Source organism: Bombus affinis, unplaced genomic scaffold (assembly GCF_024516045.1).
Source record: "Bombus affinis isolate iyBomAffi1 unplaced genomic scaffold, iyBomAffi1.2 ctg00000140.1, whole genome shotgun sequence".
Lineage (NCBI taxonomy): Eukaryota > Metazoa > Arthropoda > Insecta > Hymenoptera > Apidae > Bombus > Bombus affinis.
The window spans coordinates 131,338-140,092 of NW_026108864.1; positions in this window are offsets into that span (position 1 = coordinate 131,338).

Consider the following 8,755-nt stretch of genomic DNA (forward strand, 5'->3'; position numbering starts at 1 on the left):
GAGATTAAATTTAATCGACTTATGGACAGATTACGGAGAGCTAAATTGCAACTGCAACCGGACAAGTGCGAATTCTTACGGCACGAAGTAAAATATTTGGGACATGTAATCAGTGAGAATGGAGTTAAACCTGACCCAAAGAAAATCGAGGCAGTTTCAAATTTTCCACGGCCAAGGAAATCAAAAAATTTTAAACAATTTTTGGGATTAGCTGGATATTACCGAAGGTTCATACCCAATTTCTCCAAGGTTGCGAAACCATTGACGCAATTACTAAAAAAGGACGTTGCGTTCAAGTGGACGGAAAACCAAGAAGATGCATTCAACACCTTGAAAACGGCCCTTATAACAGAACCCATTTTGCAGTACCCGGACTTCTCTCAACCATTCAATCTCACGACAGACGCATCTGGATATGCCGTGGGCGGCGTACTAAGCCAAGGACCTATCGGAAAAGACCTACCGATCGCATACGCCTCAAGATTATTGAACCCCGCCGAACAAAATTATTCCACGATAGAAAAGGAATGCCTAGCGATCGTTTACAGCGCAATGCACTTCCGACCGTATTTGTACGGGAGAAAATTCACCATTATAACCGATCATAAACCTCTGGTGTGGATGCATTCTATCAAAGATCCTACTTCAAGAATTTGGAAGTGGAAACTAAAATTGGCGGATTTCGAATTCGACATTATACACAAAGAAGGTAAGGCAAACGCGAATGTAGACGCCTTATCTAGAAACCCCCCTGAGGTTTGTTTGCCAATCAGGAAAAGAGAGGAAGATTCACCGAGTCGATATCCCGCACCCAAGAGATTTGAACTAGACACACTAACCGAAGACTCCCCCACGTTTGAAGTTAAACCACGCGAACTATCGCAACACAATAGACCAGGAAAACAAGAAAAAATTTCCATTCGAAAACACGTCACCATAGAAGAAACACCCACAAAACATTTTGACCACGCATTAGCCGAAATCGACGTAAACACAGACGAGGAAACAATCACTCAAGAGATAACCGACATCGATAAAACGAATGAAGAAGAACCCCCTATAACAATTTCCGAACCAATTCAGCAACAAGGAAAGGACGCAATGCCTGCGGTACTTTCAGGGCTAAGAATCTTGGAAACGCGAGACTCGATTACGAGAGTAAACGACCATAGAATAATATTCGTCGATATACATGGCACTCCGATAGATAAAGGGGCCTTAGAAATGAAGGAAGCAGGAAAACTGCCGTATTATAGAGATTTAATGTTGGGAAGAGTAATATTGAATCAAGATTCCGGAAAATACATCGTGTCCCTACCCGTAAAGGAAGATCGAAACTCTCCAATAACGCCAGAAAATATACTGAACTCATTGAAATCTTTACTGGATGTGGTAAAAGAAAACCAATTAACGTCCTTTAGCATCAGCAAAACAAACCTGGAAGAAATACCTTGGCGATATACAATCAGGAAACTGAAAGAAGTATTCATGGGAGAAACCATAGCTATTACCATCTGTACCGGGGAAATAATTATCCCACCGGTGGAAGCGCGAAGCAACATAATACGAGAAAAGCACGAATCACCTGTAGCAGGACATAAGGGAGTAACAAAAACTTACCAAAGAGTACGACAATACTACTATTGGAAAACCATGAAGAAAGAAATCCAGGAATACGTGAGAACATGCAAAGAATGCCAATTGAAAAAGTTAACCAGAATAAAAACAAGGCAACCCATGGTGCTCACAGACACACCAGGTAAAGCGTTCGATAAAATTAGTATGGATATCGTCGGTCCATTACCACAGACACAAAAGGGAAATAAATACATATTAACTATCCAAGACTTACTGACAAAATATTCAATCGGGATCCCGATGGCAGGAATCTCTTCGGCCGAGATAGCTGACGTTTTCGTAAAACAATTCATTTGCCGATTCGGTTCACCGAGGGCTATCCTTACTGATCAGGGAGCAAATTTTACATCCTCGCTGATGAAAAAGGTAGCAAAAAGATTTCGCATAAAAAGGTATACCACGTCAGCATACCATCCACAAAGCAACGGCTCCATCGAAAGATCTCACCACGTATTAACTGAATACCTCAACCTGTACATCGAAAATTCCAGAAACTGGGACGAATGGGTGGAATTAGCCATGTTCTCCTACAATACCTCCGTACACGAAGGAACAAAATTCTCCCCACACGAACTAGTCTTTGGGCACTTAGCCAGAGAACCTACTGGCGAGATGATAACCGAGGAGAATATGGAACCAACATATGCAGAGTATCTCAGAGACCTGTTCGATAAAATCGTCACCGTTCAACAAATGGCAAGAGAAAATCTGATAAAATCCAAATTAAAGTCAAAAGAATACTATGACAGACGAATCAACCCGCAAAATTTCAAAATAGGAGATCTAGTATATCTATTAAAGGAACCCAGAAGAGGAAAATTTTCCGACCAATATTCGGGACCGCATAGAGTGTTAGAAATTTTAGAAAACCAAAACGTCATGATTGAAGTGAAAGGGATTCCGCGAACAGTGCACTTAAATAAGTTAAAATTAGCGCATAACCGAAATAAACAATAAACGAAACGTTTTCAGAAGGTAACACAGTACAGTAGTATGTAGTGTAGTGCTGCTCGTCGAATAATGCGGATAATGGAAACCTAAAAAGAAAAGGAAATTACTATGTACTTTCTAAACATTACTCAAATATAAAATGTATTAATTCAATAAAGTGATTAAAACGGTGAAAGTGAAAAGTACCTTGTGAACAATTAACTATTGTAAAAGGAAGTGTATATGCAAAGACATGCCATAAGCCCATATTCGTAAAACATAACGTATGACAGCCATCTGAAACAAATGGAAGAATTAACCTCAATTACCTTAATACAAAATATAATAGTACTAAACGATTATAACAATATCATGGTTAAACCAAAGTAAGTGCGACACTGCTTGTCGAATAGTGCAGATAGTGGAAACCTAAAAACAAAAGAAAGATTACTATTTGCGTTCTATAAAACGTGTTAATTCAATAACATAATTAAAGGCAGTGAAAGTAAAAAGTACCTAGTCCACAACTAATCATTGTAGAAGGAAGTGTACATGCAAGAATTCCGCAGAGATAAATTATGGATCCACTCCGTAGAACATAAAATACAACTGCCAGCTGAAACGAATGCAAGAACTGGCCTCAATTGCCTTGACATATATGAAAAGAAATAATACTATTAAAACTTACAACAAGATTGCCAATTACGTCGGGTAGGTGTCTTGCGTGAGCGACGTAGCGTGTAGACTTGGAGAATAAAGACGAAGTAACTATGAACATTAATAATATAGTGTACAAGTTCTAATCTATAATACATGAATTAGTCTCGACTTACATTACACGATTATTATTATACCTCACATATAGAAACAGATTTGTAATGCACAATAGCGGTCGCTCACACAATGCACTACGTGCATATTGAATTAATTAACTAAATGATATGTTTATACTCACAAATATAGGATGAATAAAGGTATCTGTAGTAAGTATTTTGAATATAATGAAAACCGGATGATGCCTTACACACGGTAACGCAGCATCGAAGGAATAGGATTTGAGAAACTACAAACGGTAATAATTCAATAAATAAGTTTTAACCAATAATACATAGATTAGCTCAAAAAATTATACTATACAAATATGAAATAATAATAAATCACTAATAATAAATCACATAATTACTAAGTAACAACAGATTAATAGGGAAGATATAGAAATAGCTAATAAAATAGAAATAGGCTAGAAATTAATCAAGATAGATTAGCCGAGCATTAATAATCAAACATGATTAAAATTAGGAATTATCATATTGTGTTAAGCTATTACAACATTACTATATTAAATTACGTATAAAGAAATAAGGTTATACTACACAGTGGTGACTGGTGACACTATGCACGCATTAGATTAAACCAATTAAACAAAAGCTACATAAATATAAACTACCTTATAATTAAACAGTGAAACGATTCTATTAGTAATTAATATTTTCGACAACGATATAATCCACACGCTATTACATTAAAATAACACACAGTATATATACACATATTACAACAAATACAAAACAATGTTAAATTAAACATACACATTACGACGAACACAAAACTAGACGTTGACACTTCACTAGAACGGAGTTGAAACTAAGTAACAAAACAATTATTACAATATCAAACAAATTTACAAAACACCACACTCTTATTTAAGACGTACACAAACATCCATTTTGGAAATCCGTCGCGAGCGTGAAGCAGTTCTCACGCATGCGCAATGAACTACATGCAATAATTATACATACTAAAATAAATACAGAATAATATTATTCCCACTTCAATTATACGTCAACTGCTAAAATAAAGTCACAAATAATTAACAAATAAATAACAAAACCGTATGAATAAAATTCACCATATACTAGAGACATTCATGAACGGCCATCTTAGATTGTCACGAATAGGGAATAGTCCTTACGCACGCGCAATGAAACACATATACATAAATAATATTAATTTTATTTGAATTACACGTCACCTACTAAAATAAAGTTAAAAACAATTAACAGATAGATAATTAATTCGATATTGGCAAAAGTCACCACATATTAGGGACATCCACCACCAATCAACGCATGTATGTAGTAACTTTAATACCTTACAAATAAATTATATTTCTAATAAAAAATAATAAAAAGACGGGTACGATAATCTAGACTTAGGCTATCGCGACCCATACGAAGACCCTCCAACACGTTTTTATGCACACAAATTCAAAGAGCGCGTTGTAGATTGTGTGAAATACAAATAACAAAACTCCAACCCGCGATATTTTGTCTGCAATGCATAAATGTCAATCTTAACACGACACAATAACCCCAAAGAAATCTTTTGATGTAAGGAATTGTAGTTCGCGCTGTTGCCCGTTAGGATGGACCAACAACCAATCGCAACTACATCTGCTACGATCAGTCAAATTTCCTTCGGAAATTTGAACACCAAGGACGGGGGTGTCACGTCCCGCGTTCCGCACGTGACGCCACGAACCAATAACTTATGAATAATTAAACACGACCAATAATAATAAATTAACTAATAACTAACCAATCAAAATAAAAAGAATTATACGACAGACAATCAAAATGAAATAAATGAATCAATAAGAAGAAACACTACAACCAATCAGCAATGACGTATAAAATACAAATAAAATGAAATAATTAAATGAACCAATAAATAAAACAAGCCGCGATTCAAATGTATGAGATTTCTCTGCGAAAACACATGTATATACACACACGTGTATGCATATCTGTGTGTGTGACCTACTTCGTGAATCTGAATAATTGGTAATCTAATAAAATATAAAAGAAATAAAATATACTACACTACATCAACATTCTAATAAAAGTGAAAATTGTATACAAGATTACTCTGCGACACACACATATATAGATATACACATGCGTACGCGTATCTTTGGGAAAAATTCATTATATATATATATATATATATATATATATATATATATATATATATATATATATATATATATATGTATGTATACGTTATTAAACCATTAAAACGCAAAGAAATAAATATATAGATTTACATTTCTACGAACCTAGAGAATTATATACGAAATCCACATTATGGAATATTCAGCCAATTAACGATCCGAGAAACAATGAGAATAACAATACGCGCACATATACATATGCATATATATATTTTACATAATGGAAAATTACATTGTGAAATGTATATATATATATACACATATTATTATATCGAACAACTACTCATGTAATATACAAAACCACCTTGTAAAAATTACATTACTGAACATTCAACTAAACCAACTGAAGATTTAGTATAATAATATATAATAATATAATAATATATATATATATACATAGATATGTGAAATAGCGTTGTATATAACCGGAAACAATACAAATGTCACACGACTTCTTCAACAACTTCGACTCTTCGTTCCTGCCGACAACACCTCACACGATGACTGCGTCTTCTAGGGCCACTTACGGATTCTTTACAATTCTTCTTCTTCTTGCACTGAAATATCATATGCAGTGAATAAAACACGAAAGAAGCAGGATGAACTAAATAAAAGAAATCATAACAAGATACACACCGAGACAGTCCGCATGGGAACCTCTGACAAAGATACCTCCGTATCTATCATTAAACGCATAATAATCAAGACGCACAAACCTCATTTGGAAGTCGACACCACTCACAGCGTGCCAATGCAAGGGAGGAAAACGAATGAAATTGTATTTCGTGAAAACGTTTCACCACTTTCCATAGATCAGAAACTGGAGTTACACAACTAATAACCTAATAACAAGAAAGTAATATAAAATATACACGATTTAATATATAGCAAATATGGACATATAAATCTACAAGGAGCAAAATATATCTCATATTGTCAAATAAAACCAAATTGTCAAAAGATCATCAGGACACGACGCCAACGAGGGTGCCACTGTGCCTATTTGGATGGAAAACCGCCACTTCAGCATCATCCCTCGCACATATTCACACACGCACGTCGATCACGTCATCTCGTACCATTCACATATCTTCTTCCTCTTGCGCTAAAACAAATTCACAAGTTTAAGGAAACAAACAACATGCGAAACGAGATAGAATACTAAAAACACATACTCACACAGTTCGCACAGGCGCGGACGCTTTTGTATCCATCACTCAACATAACCTGTAATCATCAAAATCCACGTTCTCTCATGGAAACTCTAAAAACCTGCAGCAACCTAACAGCATATAACGTAACGCTATATAACGTTATACGTTATATGGTAATTCTATATAACGTTATACGTTATTACGTAATAGTATATATCGTTATACGTTATAACATAACACTATATATCGTTTTACGATATATGGTAATGCTACATAACGTTATACGTCATTACGTAATAGTATATATCGTTATACGTTATAACGTAACACTATATAACGTTATACGTTATATGGTAATTCTATATAACATTATACGTTATTACGTAATAGTATATATCGTTATACGTTATAACGTAACAATATATAACGTTATACGTTATATGGTAATACTATATAACAATATACGTTATTACGTAATAGTATATATCGTTTTACGTTATATGGTAATGCTATATAACGATATACGTTATAACGTAACACTATATAACGTTATACGTTATATGGTAATACTATATATCGTTATACGTTATAACGTAACAATATATAACGTTATACGTTATATGGTAATACTCTATAACGATATACGTTATTACGTAATAGTATATATCGTTATACGTTATAACGTAACACTATATAACGTTATACGTTATATGGTAATTCTATATAACGTTATACGTTATTACGTAATAGTATATATCGTTTTACGTTATATGGTAATGCTATATAACGTTATAAGTTATAACGTAACACTATATAACGTTATACGTTATATGGTAATAGTATATATTGTTATACGTTATAACGTAACAATATATAACGTTATACGTTATATGGTAACACTATATAACGATATACGTTATTACGTAATAGTATATATCGTTATACGTTATAACGTAACAATATATAACGTTATACGTTATATGGTAATACTATATAACGATATACGTTATTATGCAATAGTATATATCGTTATACGTTGTAACGTAACACTATATAACGTTATACGTTATTACGTAATAGTATATATCGTTTTACGTTATATGGTAATGCTATATAACGCTATACGTTATAACGAAACACTATATAACGTTATACGTTATATGGTAATAGTATATATCGTTATACGTTATAACGTAACAATATATAACGTTATACGTTATATGGTAATAGTATATATCGTTATACGTTATAACGTAACAATATATAACGTTATACGTTATATGGTAATAATATATAACGATATACGTTATTACGTAATAGTATATATCGTTATACGTTATAACGTAACACTATATATCGTTTTACGATATATGGTAATGCTATACAACGTTATACGTTATACCGTAACAATATATAACGTTATACGTTATATGGTAATACTATATATCGTTATACGTTATAACGTAACAATATATAACGCTAGACGTTATATGGTAATACTATATAACGATATACGATATTACGTAATAGTATATATCGTTATACGTTATTACGTAATAATATATAATGTTACACTTTATATGGTAATACTATATAACGTTATACGTTATAACGTGTCACTATATAACGTTATACGTTATATGGTAATACTATATAACAATATACGTTATTACGTAATAGTATATATCGTTTTACGTTATATGGTAATACTATATATCGTTATACGTTATAACGTAACAATATATAACGTTATACGTTATATGGAAATACTACATAACGATATACGTTATTACGTAATAGTATATATCGTTATACGTTATAACGTAACACTATATAGCGTTATACGTTATATGGTAATACTATATATCGTTATACGTTATAACGTAACAATATATAACGTTATACGTTATATGGTAATACTATATAACGATATACGTTATTACGTAATAGTATATATCGTTATACGTTATTACGTAATAGTATATAATGTAATACTTTATATGGTAATACTATATAACGT